Source organism: Struthio camelus, chromosome 4 (genome assembly GCF_040807025.1).
Source record: "Struthio camelus isolate bStrCam1 chromosome 4, bStrCam1.hap1, whole genome shotgun sequence".
In the NCBI taxonomy this organism is placed as follows: domain Eukaryota; kingdom Metazoa; phylum Chordata; class Aves; order Struthioniformes; family Struthionidae; genus Struthio; species Struthio camelus.
Genome location: NC_090945.1, coordinates 71,008,505 through 71,028,987, shown reverse-complemented (window position 1 = coordinate 71,028,987; position 20,483 = coordinate 71,008,505). Strand labels below are relative to the sequence as shown.

The window sequence follows — 20,483 nt, the reverse complement described above, 5'->3', positions numbered from 1 at the left end:
CAGTATGGATACAGGTGAGTTGGTGTATTTGGTAACAGTTTGCAGAAACTTTGCTGTAGACCTACCTACTTACTTGAATCAGTTGTCAAATTCCTATCTAAAGTCAGGCTTTGATTACAGCATGTGCACACAGCACTGGTGACAAATTACTCTGATACAATTTTTTTTCACTAGCAATTTTTGATTTACTAAAATGTTTGAAAAAATATATGTTCGACAAAAACCACCAAGAAATATCTTAAATACATGATATCTGCTTAAAAGAAAGTTCCAGATTCAAATTCTTGTCTGTAGCTGAGTCCTAACAAGTTAGGTATTTTGCAGAGCATATTTCTCCAACATCTTTTGCAAAATACAAAGTGAAAAAAATGTTTGAAATCATAATAATCATAATAATCTTCATAGGCTAAGAAAGCTGCCTCCCATTGAGTATGGGACACATGTAAATGCAAAGGTTTGAGGGATTCACCCTAGCTGATTTTAGCCTCTCCCCTCCTTTTAAAATATTTTGGAGCACACTAACTCTAAATAATCCCCTATCTTTTTTTTTTTTTTTTTTTTTTTGTAAGGGAGCAACGTAATTGCAGTTATTCAGTCAACTTTATTCTATACATACAAGCTTTAACCTTCACTGCATTTGCTGAACGGATGGGTTGTGACTCATCGACATAATCTCTTCAAAGTCTGCCAGCCTGGGTGCCTTCCCTAATGATATTGCTTGTTTTGTGCATTGATACAGTGACAGTTGAGAAAAATGCTTATTCTTTGAAAGGTCAGTGTACAGCTTAATCTACATCAGAGCAATCACTTGCTGCAAAGCCTACTCCTGAAACATAGATTTTAACCTTTTTACATCTCAGCTTTTCAGTCTTATTTCATTTACTGTGCTCTGGACTGACACGCTAGCTGTTTGACTTTAAAGTTTGGCTTCTTCTCTCCAAAATGCTAAGTTTGGTAAGGTCAGGAGTATATCCATTCTTCCTTATCCTCAAGAGTATTTTAGTGAAAGACTGGCATTACACAGCTCAGTGCTAAAAGGATTATAGAAATTGCAGAACACAGCATTCCCAATTCTGTTTTATGAGAAGAATCAAAGCTAAAAGTGGTCTGATTTTTTCACTACAGACAGCTGCCTCCCTTCATCACTGGACAGAACCTGGTGAGGTCTTTCTAGCTGTTCACCTGCAATGCTGTTTTCCTGACATTCGCCATCAAGCTGTGGCAAAGCAATAAGCAACTCAGCGCAGAAGAGAACTTGCTCAGTGCAGAGTATACTACCATCATGGGAAAGTAACTATGCTAAATTAACATTTTTCTGCCTCGAGGCCTTCAAGACAGATAATATTGTGCTATTGAGAGTGTTTCATGCTACATATGCATGCCTACACAGAAAGAATACAGTGTTGGAAAAACAGTCTTTCGCTATTGAAAGATTTTTTAAGATAACTAGAGAAATTATTTAGGTGGGCTGGATGTAGATGTGCAAATATCTAATGAGAAAATTGGCAGAAAAGCAGTGAACCAAATAGAACCCAGCCACATGACTCTACTTGAAATTTATCGTGTGAATTAAATAATACAGTTCAAAACCTTTTTACATCACTTTGCTGTTCTCCCTTGGCACAAGAGAATGAATTAGACAGCTGTCACCTTGTCTGTAAATAATGTTCAAAGCTAATTTCTTTGAAGAAGTTCCTTTATGTGCATTTCAGTAAGATGAATGTAGATAATTAAATATTAAGATATTTAAATCTAGCTGAATATAGTCAGCAGCCAGAGTAAATTACTACCTTGTACTGAATCTTTATCACATGAATTCGCATGTTTTGTTTTGCTCTGTCTCACTCCAGTCATACAGCAATACCAAGTCACTAGTTCTGGATACAGTGTTCAGGTGACATCCTCTTTTCTGCTGCGAAGGCCAAATTTTTCCTAACTTGTATCTTGCCTAACAGCGCATAAGGTGCAGCATGTGAAGATCCCATGCGCTGATGTGAAATCGCACTCTGCTTTATAAACGGAGTAAAATACTGAGCAAAACATTAAGTGAAGCCACTTTTGAGGTCAGGGGAAACAACCTGTGGGGAAGCTCACTGTACAAGCAGCAAGGGCAAGTAGAAAGATCACCACGAGCCTGGAGGGAAACGCCAAATATTTAAAAAGTTCAATACAATTTGTAATGCCCATGGAAAGGCAATGAGGACATTGGTGTTTAGTATCCCAGTTCCACATCAGAGCTTTGTCATCGGGCTTTGGTTGTCCTGGTAAGCTGTGGCACACATTGAATTTCCCTTAGCAGGAGCCAAGGCTGAGTTGGTCACAGCAGGATATGAACCCCTGGCTCCAGCTGGAATGGGCCACTAAGCTGTGTTCACCGGATTTATCACTCGGAGTTGTCAAATGCGTATGTCACATGACAAGCAACATGAAACATTAACTGGGAAATGGTTCAGCATGAACTCAGTAAAGCAAACAGGGTTACTTTTTACTCCACGAATGTTATGCTATGCACTTAGGCATTCACAGACTAAGACAATTCAGAGCCACAAATCATTTACAGCCATCATCCACAGTCTATGAATGTGACCTGACTTTACAGGAAACCAGGGACCTCTAACTAACTAAAATAAAATTTAATTCATACATATTGACGCTAGTACTAAAAGGGGCGTATGTGTGTGAAGGGAAAGGTGGGCATGTATATAAGCTCTCAACAGAAGCAGAGCTACATGAAGGTGAGAACTGATGAGCTGTCCAAAAGTGGCACTGCTTTTTCCTTATGTCCAAGCTGTTGTGTGCATGATATGTTGTTATGTTAAGTCATCCCACGTGCAATCTGGTTTGGTTTGATTTTTAAGAGTCTCACACTCTCTGGGTCAGGAGAACATTGCCAAAAAAAAAAAAAAACCTTATATAATAGTGACAGGATTAGACTCTTCTCCATTTGCATCTCTTTGAGCTACTTGCAGCTGAAGTGATGGTCAGACTCTCCCACAGGTTCAGGGAGGAAGATGAATGTGGGTAATAGAAACATTTGGTGAAAATAAAAGATAATATGGAAAAAAAGAAATTGGCTGGATTCCTTAGAAGCTCATTTCCAGACATTCTAATAGTACAAATTTTTTAAGCATATACTGTTCCTGTAAGGAAGCTGTAGCCTTGTTTTGGAATGGTACTGCTCCACTATAACACATTTGCAACCTTTATAGTTCACTAATTAAATTATTTATTGGGGGATTACTTTAGAAATTCCCCTAAAACTGGCAGTAAAGGAAAACATATACACACACAATGCATAAGTGATTTACAGGGAGTGGTCTCCTTTAAGTTAGGTAGCAAAATAATCATTCCTTCAGATTAGATGGTTAGTTTTAGTGACATGTATACTAAACAGTTGCCATATAACACCTCCCTGTAAACAGATACATTGCAAGTTGTCATTGCTATTTGTGATGTAAAAATTATTGACAAATATACTGAAAGAATGATCTGTTTTCTCTTTCAACTGACTGTTCTTTCAGGATTGTGAGGGGAATAGCAAGCATATCTGTAATTAAAGATAGCACACAATTCCTCTGTGTTATCATTTTACCTACAAAACCCCAGGGTAAAGCTTTAGCGTGAAAAGAAACACATATGGAACTGCTGATGGGAGTATGGCTTAGAGAGAGAAACAATTTTGAGCATATATCCTAAAAACAGAAAAAAAAAAAGAATTCTTCTCGTCCCTCTGTCTACTCAATATCCTCATATAATATTTATCTCCAAACCGAGTGTTGACCTAAAACTTCTCCCAGACTGTCATCACCTCCTGTTATGATCTAGGATGAGAGGACTGCCTGTGATCACCATTCGTTGTCTGCAGTGGGCAGGAAACCTTTGTAGTACCTGGAGTCATTTAAGGATTTCCCTTCCACAAAGGTCAGGCTAAGGCAGTGAGAATGTCTTCTGCTGACTCTTATGGGACCCTGGAGATGACGGAGCCAATAGGGAAATGTGCGCTCTTATGAAAACATCATACTTTCACTCAAAACATGAAAACTAGTCCTGAAAAGCTGCACTGAGGTGTTGATGTTTTTCAGACAGAGAAGGAAAAAGGTATACACAGTACCAAGAAATTTTTACTGAAGATAATATGTTTAAGAGAAATTTGCTTTTTCACAGAAACTGACAACACTCTAAAATTCCTTAGTATGTTTTCAGCAAGTCCGCCTGTTGTGGCCATGCCTTGCTCAGCAAGGGTTGCAGAAGTAGGACTGGCTTGAGCAGGCTCAGAAGTCTGTCCCACCAGAGCTGGCTGTGAGAGCAGGCCATCATCCAAATGTTGGCCAGACTTGAGGGCAGGCTTGTGACATGACATATGCCTTTGGTATCCAGCTTAGAGCATGGACTAGTCCTTCATATAAATTAGGATAATCTAACTACTAACATCACTGACTTTTCCTGTATTAGATGGCCATAGCTATCCCTTTTGGTTTTAAATCTACTCATTTATGACCCTGGATTTAAATTTTTTCAAAGTTTAGGAATATTTAGATCAAGGATTTTTGTTCTGACCAATCTTTATATTTTAATATAACACATATGCACTTTTGCCAGTTATATTAGGTAGCAACCCCCATACCTGTACCTTAATTGGAACAACTGAGCACCAGTTCATTCCACTCCAATTTATTAATATGCCTAGGTAACTCCCAAAGGGAACCAGGCATAGATTTTAACAGGAGCACGGAAAAACATTTGAGAACACAATGACAATCTGCCATGTGACATCCTTTAGACACCATAATGGAAAAGATTGTGGAAATTTTGTGTGCCCTTTATGGAAAATAATGAAGTACAGAAAATGTATGAGTAGAGCACTGTCAGTGAAACTGTGCAATCAGATTATTTTTCTACCAGACTCTAACTCCTGCTTCATGATGCATAGCGTATATCACAACCTAGTATTTCCCAGTAGAGCCCATAACAGTGAGAACTATTGATTAAATGTTAACCCCTTGACTTGGAAAGTTGAAATTTCACAAAGTGCATCCCATTGCCAGCAATGGTAATATGTCAAGAAAGATCAACAGTTCCAAACAGCTGCTATAATATGAATTTTTATCTAGGGATTTGAATTTAAATTAAAAGTAGTTCAAATCTATTTTTCACTGCATATAGTTCTAAAACAAGTGCACTTCAGAATAAAGTATTGTGTAGTGTATATGTAAGCCATGCACACACATATATATAGCAGGGAAAAAATATTTTTGTAAATCAGCAAATACAAAAATAAATACCAATTTGCATATGCAATTCAATATATAGTTATGATAAAATGTGCATATGTATTTTCTTACCACATCAAGATTAACAATTTCTAATAACTGGTTATTTGCATACATAATTGCAGGAATTGCACACTCACTGTAAGTATATAAATGTATGTGCTATATATTTATTTTTTCACCTAATTTACTTTATTCTGCATTTCTTCCTTAGTTTTCTTTTTGAAATTCAACAACAACTTAGCAATTTTTTCCCTAAAACCTTGACATCTTATCTGCAAGACAAGCTCACATGTTTTCATTTTTCTGATGAAATATTTATGAGAAGTAGGATTTTCTTTATCTGAAGAAAATATATTATTTAAGTCAGAAAATATTCAGCTCCTGCAAGCATAATTGGCAAATTTAGAAACAGGCAATTCTCAAAATATTCATTCAGATGAAAATCTCTGAGGTTCACACAGCAGAACAAAACCTCAAGGTGAAAAATACTGGAATTCTCTGTAATGCTTTCTCCGAGTGGGTACTTTTCACTTGCATGAAACAACAATGATTTTATTCACGGCAACTTATACTAAAAATGCGGTTAACAGAAATAGCTTTAAGCCAAAAAACATTAAGTTTTGGAAATTATAGAACTGGGTCAAAACTTTTGATTCAGTCCAATTATTTGGGCTTTTTGTTGTTGTTGTTTACTGCATAGGAAAAGAATATCATGGAATCTAAGCATTACCATTAGCTTCATTAGTGCTCTAGACAGCAACGCTCAGAGACATTTAGGTGCCTGGTTTTCCTAGAATTCCCTCGTCAATATTTCAGAAGATATAGGTGTCTACATTTCCCAATGGCACTGAACCAGGAAACAGCATAATGAGTCAGTGTGTAAAGTGCTGTTGTATCTGCCTCAGAAATATGTTTAAGACATCCCCCTAAACACCTTCAGCAGCAACACACTGTCGCTGTCAGGGGCTCTATACTTCGAACCCATGTTTATCCAGTAACCTGTAAGGTGAATTCTTTGGAAAGTTCTTAACAAGGCGTAGGCAGCTGCGACAGGGTGACGGCTTTCATTTATCAGGAACTGTATAAAATGGAGGCACTTTATTAAACAAGGTAGGAACCTCCGAGAGGTCCTGCAGAGTTTCACTTTTATGGGATTCATTAGAGGGGAGTTCCACTGTGGTAGAGTTTATGGATTTGTGATTTTATGCAGTGTGCTTTTGACTTATTGTTTTTTTATCTAGATCTTCAATCAGTTTATCAGACTCAATCAGTTACTTTAATTTACTCTCTGTGCAGGCTCCTAGCTGTTGCATGACAACTTCCAAACAGAACACAGAAATATTCACTGTAGAGAACAATTATTCCTTGAAATGCTTTCTAGGATATTTTGTTCCCTCCTTCAGTCTCCCCTCTCCCCGAACCCCCTTCCCCCATATTGTTGGGGATTTAGGGGGTTGTTTTATTTTTGAAACCATACAGGAAGTGTGAAATAGTGGTCAGAAGTTCTCTTAATTTTTAGGATTCTCAATATGTTGTTCAGAAGCGTACAATAATTATTGATTATCTACAAAGGTCCAGCTTAATCGATGGACAAATTACAATGAATATTAAATGTATAGGAAAAAATAATTTGATCTTACTGTGAAAATCCACCCAGAGGCTTGTCCAGAGGCTGCCAACATATTGTTTCTTACCGGATTGCTTTAAAACCTGAACTGCATGGACAGCATTGCACGAGCAGGGAAACTGGGCAACTGGTACTTCAGTTCCCTTTGCTCTCCCTTTGCTCTCCTTTTGCTCTTCATACTGGGAAATTAGTCATAGTTGTTGTCCCTAGAACAATGCATGGGGCGAAGGGACAGGTCAAAGGCAAGGCATGGGAATGAGGTTGCTAGGTGCACTTCCCCATGTGGGCATGTTGGCCTTGCTAAAACAGCTGCCTCCCTCTGTATAATGACCAGAATAATACCAGGCGTCCTGCCTCTCCCTCCCCTTACTTGGACTGCCCAAAAGGTTGTTACCTGCTTAACGGAAGTGAGCAAAGAGACAGGATCAAAGGCAAAAATGGCCCCGGAACAGATGTGCTCAAAATAATAACTCAGCTCAGAGCATGTGCAAGGCACTAGCAGCACTGGGCTTCTCACAAAGCAACGCAGCAACGGCTTCCTTTCTATTACATGGTGAGTGGCAGAGCCACAACTGTCTCACTCCCTTCATGTAATAAATAAGGGTTAATGGGTTTCCAGTCTTTTCTCAGCCATAGGGTTTGAAACCTACCTTTTTCCATCGCCCTGGGAAGTGCCCAGACCAGAAGGCTGTGATTCAGACTTCATATTTAGTTCTCCCACTGAAGCTGTGACTTGTTCAACAGCATTGGAAGGCTAATGGAGCTGGAAAGAGAACGCAGCACGCAGGAAGGAGCTGGACACTCCAAACTCATTGATGTCATGCTGTAGAGAGCAAAAATATAAACGTGTTCCCCAAAAGATCAGACCAATTCACAGATTATAGGCCCATCAGTAGCTATTCAGTACAAAGGCAGGGACAATTTCATCTTCCCCAAAAAATTTTCAAATCACTGTTGCTGAGGGAGGATGCATATCAGTAGAAGGGTATTTCTACACTTATCTTCGTTATTATACTCTTCTCTGAACACTGACTCAGAACAGGGTACCAGCTTAGGCAGACTTCGGGTCTGAACCAGAAGGGCTACTCTACTGGACCTACTTCTGGAAGGGAAGTGATTCCAATTCCCAGCCTTCTGTATACATTTGATATTAAATAGTCACTGGCAGAGGGGAGAAAGACACTGTAAATAATCCTACAATCAAGGTCAATCTAAAGTAAAAGCAAGCCCCAAACATAAGAGAAATAACTAGGTATGAGGAGTAGTTCAACCTCAAAACTACGATTGACGTTAGTGCTTCTCTTGTGCTTGCCAATGTGCCAATAGGTGCCATTTGGGCTGTCTGTAGCTGTATGATGTATGTGTTATATATACATATATATATATATATATCCCCTCACAGGGACAGAGGACAACACTTATTTCACAGATTCCACTAAACAGCTGACAGATGATAAAGACTTCTGGTCACAGACGACCTAAAGGTGAAGGTCTCCATAGCTCATTACACAGCCCCTTTAACTGCCCGGTAATCCCAAGTATTACCTGTCCATACTTTTTTCCAGTAAAGAAAGCATTCTATCACACAGAATATTTTTCTCCCTTTGCCATATCCTTCCTTCAGGACAGGAAGCCCTGCAGGCTTTTCAGGTCTGAGATACTGTATTTGGAAGGTTATTTTCATCGGCTTGCAAAGCCTGAAGCAGGCATCACTAGTCCCAAGCACACAGAGCTCTAATTGAAACTGTTCCCAGCAGCTCTGTATCTACATATACACATCCTGATTATGACAAAGCTCATGAATAATCACTGGTATGAACTTGTTCCTCATTGTCACAAGTTCAGGAAAGCAATGGGGATCCAACTGCATCACTCGATCCCTCTGCATGGCAAAGATGACAAAGTTCCCATTTTCTAAAAATAATTACATAGCCCAGTGTGAATTTGTACTGCAAAGGACGCCAGGATGACTCACAAGCACAGAGATTATGAAAATGTATTCGTGCTGCAGCATTAGGATTAAGACTGAGCAAAGCTGTAAATATTCAGCTGTACCTCAAGTTTCAGCCTCAGCTCTTCAAACTTCTGGCTAACCCCATTTGCTGAATTAACTCTGCATTGTTATTTTCTTAAGCACCTGAAAATAGTCACTTCTAAAAGCTTTTACATGTGATGCAGCAAATTCCTCTGCTTCTAGTGCTGTGCTCTCCCTCCCTTGTTAACATCTGTGGTTTCTGAAGGGGTGAAATATAAGCTATGCAATTTCTGTTTTCTGACCCTATGAATCTAAAATAAGATGGTTTCATTGTCTTCCTTTATCCACACTGTAATTGCAGTTCCTGGTGTATTTCCAGAATGCACCTCTCTAGGGATCCAGACACAGTCACGGTTTATCAGAATATTTGAGTGCTTTTGTTTTCTTCATGGCTCTTGCAATGCTTTTCTTGCATATTCCTGTTCATCACTGGCACATATTGGAGTACCTCCATTGAAGTCGATGAAATGTTGTTTATTTGCACCAACTGAGGATTCTGTCTGAGACCTTTTGCTTTATCTGTGGTCAGATCAGAGCCTAAAAAGTTTGCTGTATATTTGGTCTTTTGAAGAGCATAAAAATATATATTTCATATATACATTTAAAGCTGTATATAAAATACCCAAGTAAAATTCATGTGACCACTTACTCATTGTACAAAAATAAAGGGAAGATTAATCATGCCAAGAAAATTAATTTCAATGCCCTAACTAGACCCAGACAGTGAAAAAGTATAAAATGAAATGTTGAAACATCAGGATAAGATGCAGACTAAGATCAGTAACATTCATGCTACCTTTTAAGACAACTGAAGTCTTTTCTATTGATTACTCCGGTCTTTCAGAGCAACACATTAGAAAGCACTGTCTGGCAGCATTTAGAGTTAGGTCTGGACAAACCGGACATGTCTATTTTAGTAGAAATTTGGATTTTTTTTTTCCATTTTCAGTAGAAGAAAAAAACAAATGTTTTGGTAGTACTGCTAAACAGCAAAAATTCTCACCTTGAAAGTGTTTAGGCAAAATGTTGGTTCCTATTGCAAAATAAAGTATTTATCCCAAAGTGTATTTATTTTTATCTGCTCATTATACTGTTACAATTTTATTTTACTTTATTTCACAATACACGGTAGTAGTTGTATAAAAATGTCACATCATGTCATGCCTAAAACTGATAGGTCATGGAAAAACAAAGCGCACAGCTATGCAGGCAATATTTCAAAATACAATTCTGATCTTCTCCAATTATAGCAATTCTAAACAAAAATGCTTTGAACTGGAAATTTTTTCCCCGATAATTTTCATTGAAATGGGTACACACTACAAAAAGCCTGAGTTCATCTGCACGGTGTTTTCCAACAAATTGCTTTGACAAAAATTTTTAGACTAAGTCTGTTGAAGCTGCAGAAGAAGTAGCTGATAAGTGTTACTGAAATAACAGCAAGAGTTTTTACAGTAACGAAAAGTATTTCTGCGGTTTCTACTGTTTGTAAGACAGTAGTAAACTGGAGAGGACGACCCAGCTGGTTGGGGCGGGAGCTTGCAGAGGGAGCTGGCTAACGCAGCGGGGAGCAGCAATGGCCCCGGGGGCGCCTGGCAGCACCTGGAGCTGCAGTGCCAGGGAGGGATGGCGCCAGACTCTTCCCTGCAGTGCACAGAGGGAGGGCGAGAGAGGCTGGACTGAAGACCTCTGGAGGTCCCTTCCAACCTGAATTATTCCATAGTCCTAGAAAACTGAAATATGGTGTAGAGCTACTAATCCTTTCCAGTGTAACTAAGGAGTCAAAGTACTACAAATCAGAGTTTGCTTTAATATCTATTTTTGGATACTTACAGAATATACAGTAAGTCATTGTCATGCCTGTTATTTATCTGGTAGACCCACTATTAGGAGCTGCTTTAACTAGATTGATATATTAGTGACACCCTTTTGAGAAAGGTATAAACTCAAGTCGACCAATAAAAAAGTCTTCTGGAAGCCAACTACAACTTCCAGCACAGAAAAATCTACCAGGTGCCTGAAGATAGGGCATACATGATCTATAACAGGGATACTGACGGGTCAGGAAGTGCATGAGACAGTAGATATATCATTAGGGGAGCAAGAATAGACAGACTCAGAAACTACTGGTCTGGTACTGCTCTCACTGAATCATACGCTTCAGACCTATAGATCCGAAGCTAGGCTCACTCTCAGGTTTGTAATATTAAATGTTTAATACCATAAAAGAAATCCCATGTATTTGTTATTTTCAGCTTCATACATGTTAAAACTCTCTGTGCTGTATGTTATCTAAAATATATGGCAATGTCACATGAACACCTTTGGCATTGTTTAATATGATAAAATTAATATGCCAAAATAAATACAGAAGCACAGAATAATATAAGCCAGAGCCAGAAAAGCAGGCATTTCCACAGACAAATTGCTTTCTCCCCACAACCCTTTCCTTTCACCTGCATTTTCAGAAGCCCAGGATAAAAGAGGGACCTTATGCTCTGCCTGCTCTTAGAAGCACCACATTTGGGTATTCTGAAATACTGCCTGTACCTTTCTGCAGACTTTCACCTCTCTATTCAGTTGTAATCTGATTACTTACAGGTTTTTGTAAAGTTCAGGGTAAAAGTGGAAGTAGTTACGAATAGCAGCATTACCTGTACCAGCTGGTCTTCAAAAGTTCAGATCCAGCCTTTTGTTTCTTGAGTTCAGGCCTACGAATATTCACCATGGGCTCTTTCAAATCTACGTCTCATTTTGGCCCAGTCTGGGCCCAAACATTTTGGTGCAAGCTTGTCCTCTCTCCTGTTTAGAGGAAAACAGGCAGAATGGGTGCTGTGTTCACTTGCAGAGAAAATAAGTAAACTTTTCCTTCCCTGAGAAAACAAAATTGAACCAAAACCAAGCTCATTTATGTGCAAAAGCATGCCTCTTTTTGCACAAAGTGGTACTGAAATGGATCATGTAACCCAGAACAGCTATGGCTATTCAGCAGAAAACTAAAAAGAAAGAGATTCTGGTTCAGTAAGGGTATCCCAGCAATTTGTTGGCCTTAATGATCGCCCATGATATTCCAAGACAACAGACTTAGCAGTTCCATAATTTGTACGTAATTTTGTGTACAGAATGGTACTAACAGCACTCGGCAGTACTCGGTATTATCCCTAACCATAATCATGGCCCTACTATGCTCAGTGCTGTGAACACACATGCATAATTTGCGCCTCAAGAACTTGCAGTCTAGAGACTATAGGGCAGAGTACCACAATAATCTGAGCACTTAAAAATTCATGGGGCTGCCCACTGGGGCACTGCTTCTAACTTCTGCTGTCTAAAACATAAGTGTCTTTCCAAAACTAGTTTTCTACACTCATCTCCTTCTCATCAGTGGAGTGCCATTTTCCACTGACCGACAGAGAGGCAAGATTCACTGCATCCTAAAACAGGTGGTGTGAATCACTTCATGGGAAACCTACTTAGTGCACAGGTATTTAAACTGTGACTTCAGATCCCGGAAATATTTCTCATGATTTTGGAGGAAAAACATCTAAAATGAAATTTTCATTAAAATCTCCCATCTGAAAAAAATTATCATAGAACAAACTATTAATATTAAATTCTGAATCAGCAATAGAAAGAATTCCTCTTTCATACCCTTTTCTCCTTTTCTTTATTCCTTTATGAAACTTTTTAATAGCAGAAGTGAAATCTAGGATTTTTCTTTATTTAAATTTACTTCATTTTTTGGCTCCCCTGTTTTTTTAGAAATTTTAAGTGCTCTAAAAGCATAACATTTTGGAATATATTACTGGACTTTATAACAGTGCCCACAAGCGTACTTGGAGGAGAACAATTTAAAAAAAAAAGGGGGTGAGAGCAGGAGAGAGGGGAGAAAAATGAACAAGTGAAAGGGAAAGGTGCACATTATTCCCACAGACAGAAGTGATGAAATGCCACTCATTGCATATTCTTATATTACCAAAAAAAAGGAGGGGGAAGAGGAAAGACCTCTTTTGATCACTTTTTTTTTTTCTGTAAAAAGTTATAGTTTATATCTAAAATGAGATACTTCTAAGTATTTCCAAAGACAGTAAAGAATCTTCCTATTCGAAAAACGGGCAGTTCAAAGAGGAATATGAGACCTGAGCAACCTGGCCAACAACACTCCACCTACAGACTGCCAGCAAACCTCTAGTGCAAAACTAAAATAGCAGGAGAGCAAACTAGCTTTGTACTGCTATTGATCTGCATTCAAAAACTCTCATGTATTTGACAAGGGGCTCTGCAGCAAAATAAACCACAATCATAGTATCTAATTAGATATTTAGATTAAGACACCATCTCCAGCATTAACAAGGTACTGTTAAGATTACATACTTTGGTCACTACCACTTGCCGTTTTTCCAAGTCCTGCATAACCTTCCATAATTAGGCACTGAGTAGATAAGGTGGTGAAGGCGGTGTTCAAAACCACAACTGGTGGTTAGAAATTGGCAGGATACATCTCTGAGAAAAGAGCTGAACATAACTGGAGTTATTTTGTAATGGACTTTGCAGTGAATATAGGGAATTTCAAAGACTGGATAAGCCATGAAAAGGGTAGTGTGGAGGAGAAGAGAGAGAAGAAGGGACTGCAAGTGCTATGAAGTCCTCTGAGATTTGAACTGACAGAAAATGAGGCCCTTGACTCTACCAGCTGTTTTCTGCCTTTTGTTCTGCTGTGCTCCCTCTCACACTCTTGCTTAAGAAAGTAATAACGCCGATATATCAAGTGCAGTGCAAGGAGTCCCCACAATCTAAAAGGCCAACTAAGATAAATCAGTATCAGTATATGCACTAGTTGCTGAAAATTGCTGGACTGAAGCATTCAGTTTCAATGTGTTCCTTATTCCTTTCACCTCCGTGTAGATTGAATGTTCATCAATGCACTGTTAATTGACCTCATTGTGCTCATATATGGAACTAAAGCACTGTATTACCTCAGATTTTTTCTTCTCTTTAGTTTGTATTTAATACACTTTGTGAAGTCCACATCTAGTAAGAGACTGTAATGCTGAAATACACTGTAAGGAGAGGGAAAAGATCATATAAACAAACCATTCAAGACCTGCAAAATTGAGAACATTACCAAAGATCTCAGCTTAAAAATACATTTTAGACATCACAAAAAAGCTTGTATCATGTTGCTTGTTGCTCTGAATAAAGCTAGTAAAGATTCTGACTTTACATCCATTTAAATAAAGCACATTTCTAATATCATAGTCCACTGAGTTCTGTAACATCTTCCTGTATTGATTTCTAATGTCCCACATTTAATACTCATCCCGTTTGTTCTAGTGGATAATTGGAATAGTATTTATGGGCCAGAAATGCTTTGAACAGCTCCTGTCCTTGAGAAGCCATTCACTGCACTTGTGTTCCTCGTATGCTGTGCTCTATCATATTTAAGAAGCTGCTCACATGTGCAGTACTCTGTCTTCAACTCCAGGGTAAAGAAGTTTTCTCTTCCAAACCAGAAAACATACTATATCTATATTTTCCCTTATAATTACCAAAAAATTTCTGGTGAGCAGTTCTCCTGAGTGCATAGTGCACAGCACATCTCTCAACACTGGACAAAAATATAACAGATGTTTAAGGGAGTGGGGAAATGTGCTATATCAACAGTTGCTGGAAGATAGTACAAAGAAACAAGCCAGCAAAAACTTCTTGCTTTTTACACCAATTTTTTAATGGGGATTATTTGTTTCAGTGATGTGATAGTACTAAATACAACTTTGATAATGGTTCTACTGTCAAGAGTGGGTGCCTCTAGCTGAGTGGCACCATGGCAGCAGCAGCAGCATCCTGAGATGTTTGGACTGACAGGCTGCCTTCTGCCATGATTGGAGTTAATTAAGCCAAGGCCTCACATCTATGGGAACCTTGGCTGTTTTGCCTTTATCTTTTTCTCTTAGAGTCCAGGTACTTTCTAGACAAGCTGCTAAATCTATTTGTTTTCCCTGTGTTTGGATAACATGAAAGCAGGCTTGGATTGAGTGGAGTATTTTTCAAGAAAATTAGAATACAGCATGGGAGAAGTCAAAGTTTAGCTGAATGGAGGCTAACGCAGTCAATAAATAGTAAGTCTTACCTGATTAATGAATCGTCGTGTAAAAATATTTGGAACTTTGTACCCATAACAGAGGTGTCCCTCATTCCCTCATCTTCCTATCACAGCATTAGACAGGGTGCTGCCTTTGTGGTAGTCTGAATATTTTTAAAGGAATTTATCAACAGGTTCATATATTCTTTATGAATCTTCCCAAGCTGCAATTGGTCTATGGTCTTCTGAAAACGTGTTTTCCTCTCTAGTGTGCAATCTCAGTTCTTCCTGCCCAATCTTACAAAGTTCTTCCATGACCAATTAATGAATGGGAGTGGGAATAAGTCATGTCCTCTGCACATTGTCACACAAGAGAAGAGGTCAATGCCAAAACCCCTGAAAGGGTCTTCTTTGCTCCGCTCAGCCTGTACTTCTCTGGCAATTCCTGCCATTCCACTTCACCATTTTTCAGAAGACTCCAAAGACTGCAGTCACCTTTGTAACCAAAGGGGAAACATCCCCCGCCCCCCGCACACACCTACCTTTCTTTGCATGAAATGAAAAAGACCTCCACAAGGTGTAAGCCAGTTTCAGCGAGGGAAAATACCCTGTGGAGGGCACACCCGTCAGTCTCCATCCAGTAGATCTGCGGGCCTATCCGGAACAGATATTCATTTTTGTAGGTTCAGAAAGATCAAAACCGAGTGCTTTGTCCTTCCAGTATTACAGAAAACTCCTTGCAAACAGCTAAGCATAAAACAGGCAAGGTCAGATAAGCCTAAAGCAAGCAGCTAAATACCCTAGCAGTAGAAATCCTGAGGCCATCTCCTATACAGCAAATTCCATTAAAATACAGATTTTATCAGAGATGAGATGCAGCTTTGTACTTTAAAACCTGCCTATTGTGCAGGAGGCATTAGGCTTATATCAGTCTAGCTGAGATTTTTACGGCAATTTAGATGATGGCAAATTATTAATGTAGAAGTACCTGTTTTATCGAGAATATCACTTTGCTTTTTGTCTGATTTTCATCATGTGCCATATGTACAGCAGTTGTTCAAAGGCTGTGAATGCATTATCTCTTGCCTCGCTTATCATTTCTGAGAAAAGATGAGAAGGAGGAGAAGGGAGGGACGGCAGATGATGATCAGAAATAGAAAAGTTTCAAAGTAGATCAAATAAGGCCGTCCATAATAGTTTCCCTTTAATGAAAGGCATCATTAATCAGTTGTAATGGTAGCTGAGTGTTGGTGAAACAGTACATAAGCTGAAAAAGCAGTCTCCAAGAAAAAACGTATACTGCATTGCAGCAGACGTGCTTCTCATTAGTTTAACTCAAATGTCACTAGTTAAGGGGGAAAGCGATTTAACAACTGTCCTACATGGTAACACTCCAGCTTCTTCATCAGGCTCTCTTCAGGCACCTGACTAGCGTACATGTCCAGCATCACAACAGCATATATGTGTTCTTTATGAATACTTTCCTGACCTTCCCCCCTTCCCCCGAAAAAAGGGAGGGGAGGATACACAGAGCTCTATTACAGCCTGTGAATGAAAAATTGCTTTGCTTGAAGCTGCACTGGAAGGATTTACACCGCAGCACAGCTAGGAAATAGCTGGGAGACAAATGGATCGATAGTATTGATGATATTGGTACACCAAATGTCCGAGGCCCGAGCACCTGTGCTTGGCACAGGGCTGAAACCTACGTAAAATGCATCATGCTGCAGTTTTTCCCCAGCCTGTTGTAAACTGTTCCTCCACCCAAAGCCTTGGTACCCACCTCGCTTATTTTCTTACATTAAGGGGAGATTTCCAGGGCCGTTAAACAGAGAAACTGGCTTACCTTTTCAACCGTCTCTTTAGAAAGTTCCTATAATTAACCTCCTCTTAAGGGTGCCATATATAAGTACTGGTGGTAAAAGTGTCGTCTCATCCTCCTCTGCTGTTTTGCAGAGACAGACCATAAAGATGTTAATAATCTGTCCTGTGATTTCAATGTGTGCCAGAGGAGAAAGCTGGAGGTGGAACAGAGAAGCTCCAGGAGAGCAGACTGATCATTCTGAAAAGTCCCTCAAAACAAGACTAAGAGATCAGGGATTAAAAAGAGCTTAAAGCTCTCCTAACTTTGATTCTTCTGAAGTCAAGAAACAGGACCTGAAGGAAACCGCTGCTCCTCCGAGCCATCCCAGAACTCTCTTTTCTCAAATCTCTCCCATGTCTTCTACATTCACAAAGCCCATATCAATGATTAAGAATATTATCTTTTAAACACTAACGTTATCACTAAAACCAGATATTTAAATTATATGAATATAAACATTAACAGACGTGTAATCCAGGAAAATCTAACAATTTCAAAATTTACAATAGCACAATAATGGGAAACCCTCAGTGCCAAATGCTGAGCTATAAAAATAGGACTTCATTTCATACAGTCATCAGCATTAAATTATCATATACAGATCAAGTTAAAAGACAACTAATGCAAATGAAAGTATCTTGAAAAAGTAAACTTAAAACTGTGCTGACAGAGGCAACAGAATGGCCACTGTTGTTCAATCAAACATGTGTGTCTTTTGAAACACACAGAAAAGCTTTAAGGAGCACCAAAGGTTAAAAAGGACACAGAGAAGTACTGAAAAATTAAGCTCGGACTTACAAAATGAGTGGCTTTGCTCCACTGTTGGCATTTTTCAGAAATTTTTCGCACAGAGGGAAAAGACACTATTTCTGAAAAGAATTAAGACTCTGGATTTGAGGAATTCCTCCTGCTTTTGCTAGAACTTCAGTTAATTTACAACTATTCCTCTGAATTTGCTACTTTGCAGAGATAATGGAAGCATGAAACAAAGGCTTGACTTGATCAACACACTAATTGATAGGCATCAAACAGGACCTTTTCCACTCTTCTTTTAACAGCAGTACTAAAACTGAAAGACCAAAGGTATATTTAGGCCAAAATCTGGAACTAATGTATAAGGAAAGACTGTAGAAAAAGTACAAGGCTACCTGGATACTCTCCACTGTATGTCCTCTAAGCTTTTAGAAATTTAGGGCTTGCTGAGCCGGATGTTATATCTATCTCTGTGTTTAACAGCCCTTGAGGATCTTTTTTCCCACAAATCCAGGTAATAGTTTTTTGAAGCAAGTTATACTTTTAGCATCCACAACATCCTGTGGCTTCCCCAGATTAATTGTAGTGCATGCAAAAAAGAATTCATTTCATTTATTTTAAATCCCAGTTACCTGATCATGCAAGGCAGGTAGGTAATGAAACTGTGAGAAACAGTAAATAACCATTTCCAATCTGATTTTTGTCTATCTTCCACAATTTCATAGACTTCTGTCATCTTTCCTTCACTCACCTCTTTTCCAAGTTGTAGCATGCTAATCTAATCTCTCCTCACATCAAATCAGGTACCTTTACTAAAACGGCTTGCTAATTTTATGTGATATTGCCATTCACCTACAGATTCTAGGAAACATGGGAGCAATCAGTTGCATTATTTTTGTCCTATGGCTTAGTTCACAGCAATTCTCCTCTCATTTCTCTGTCAAATCAAGTTTTACCAAAAAGAGGAGGAAAGTGAGAAGAGCCATGCCAGATCTCTGCAGCTGCCCATCACGCCCTGGAGTGCCTGTGCCTCAACAGGGACCTTGTTGATGCTGTGGCAAAATGTAAGCATCAAACAAGCAGCCCACAAAGCCATAACATTTCTACTCAATGTTTTATACAAGAAATAATAATCTTCAGCAGCTCATTAGCAAATTACTCATGTACTTTTCAGAAGCACTTCGGGAAAGGGCCAAATACACTCCGGGTCCGGCTGCCTTAACAGATATTTCTGGTTGCCACCAAGCTCTGCTGAGAATGAGCTCTGCTAGAACTGTGAAGTGGCTGAGATTCAGACATTTCATGTGCCAAAGCAAAAAATGTACCCTTTCACCTCCAGCACTAGGGAAGAGTTGGTTTTCACAGAGAACAAACAGAGAGTCATGCCCTGCTGATTTGTTTTACTAACTGTGGAACTAACAACATTCCTTTTGGCCTGACAGAGCAGCTGATCTTCACTTCAAGATCCAAGTGACCTGGATAAAAAAATATATACATATAAGTGTGCCTGCTTTGTTTTATAGCTAAGCCATCTCAACAGGCCAGTGCACTACACAAATGAAGAAAATAATCTATTGAACTGCCTCTGGACATTATGACTTGTTCTCCCAACTTTTATTGCACATATGAAAACAGTGGTTTGCTGATATTTACAGTCAGCACCAGATTTTTGCAATGCGCTAATGCAAAATGCATGTAACAAATGCGAACTTCTGCCTGCACGTACGACAGTCATCAGACTACCCACATCTTCTCTTAGAAACGAAGAGAAAACCGCTTGCACCCAGGTATCTGTCTTTCTCTGGCAGCTTACTTTCTGCAACTCCGAGTGAAAACTCTGAAGAAATCTTTAATAATATGTCAAATAGGAGGGACTCATACTCTTGTTTGAAAAGATTGATTGAGAATTTTTACCTCTGACTAACCCCGTATCTCTGCCAGTGAGAACTGGTAGTGAGCACTAGCAGCAACCCTAGCAGCAAATACTTACTAAGTAGCACAGAGCCGAAATCTGATAAAAGGAGATATTAACGTTTCCACCAGGGTCAGGAGCATGGCAGTTACTAGAAGCACCATATGAAGCATCAGTGATGGTACCCTGGTTCTACCTGTCTATCCAATTCATCACATTAAGTGAGTATTGTTAAAGGCTTCAAAAGAGCATAATTATGTTAGGCTGAAATTAAAACACTGTCCAGGTGGTCTGAGTCTTCCCCTGAGATGTTGCTATTGGAGTCAATAGAATGTTATTTCCAAAGAGAGGTGATGGAGTGAGGCTGAAGTTGTATATCCATAATGAGACAAATCTCATTCATGCTTGGAAATAGTTTATTATGCATACCCAGGCAAAAGAGCACCTGTTCAGCCCTGGGAGTAAGGGTCTTGTATTTTTATGCCATTGTATTCTGAGTCAGACCTCATTTTCTTCATCTGTGTTGTGCGCTGGACCAGCAGGCTGCTTTGAAAACTATCAAGAAAGAGAGAAGTTAAAACTACAAAACGAGGGATGTGAAATCAAAAGTGCTGCAGTAATAGCTATTGACACAGTACAGAAATATCTCAGAAGCTGTTAAACAGCAACACATGATCAACCAAACACATGGGCTTTACTGTGAGAGATTAAGAAATAACCATCTTCCCTCTGATTAGTGCATGCTTGCACTTTGAACTTCAATCATATGATCCTCCTGTGTCTGTCCACTTTCCAGCTGCTCCAGTGGAGTCAACAGCACATCCGAGACTGTCGGAAAGATCAGGCCAAGCTGCAAAGCACCCAGCTCTGTAGCATTCAGTTCAGTTTAGTTCCTCTAATAAAGAGGCTTGTTTTTGTTTAATTTGGTAGAATTCAA

At 39.1% G+C, this 20,483-nt stretch overlaps 1 long non-coding RNA gene across 2 annotated transcripts in view; it reads right to left on the bottom strand.

Moving 5' to 3' along the window:
- Positions 1 to 20,225, bottom strand: part of LOC104151411 (uncharacterized) — a 45,431-nt gene extending 25,206 nt beyond the window's left edge. For both annotated transcript variants that reach the window (XR_011141096.1, XR_695777.2), the window contains exons 1-5: positions 16,006 to 20,225; positions 15,560 to 15,671; positions 13,912 to 13,995; positions 11,590 to 11,737; positions 7,551 to 7,723 (exon numbers count right to left, since the gene is read on the bottom strand). This is a non-coding gene — a long non-coding RNA (uncharacterized lncRNA). The remainder of the gene's footprint in view (positions 1 to 7,550; positions 7,724 to 11,589; positions 11,738 to 13,911; positions 13,996 to 15,559; positions 15,672 to 16,005) is intronic.
- Positions 20,226 to 20,483: the final 258 nt, after the last annotated feature.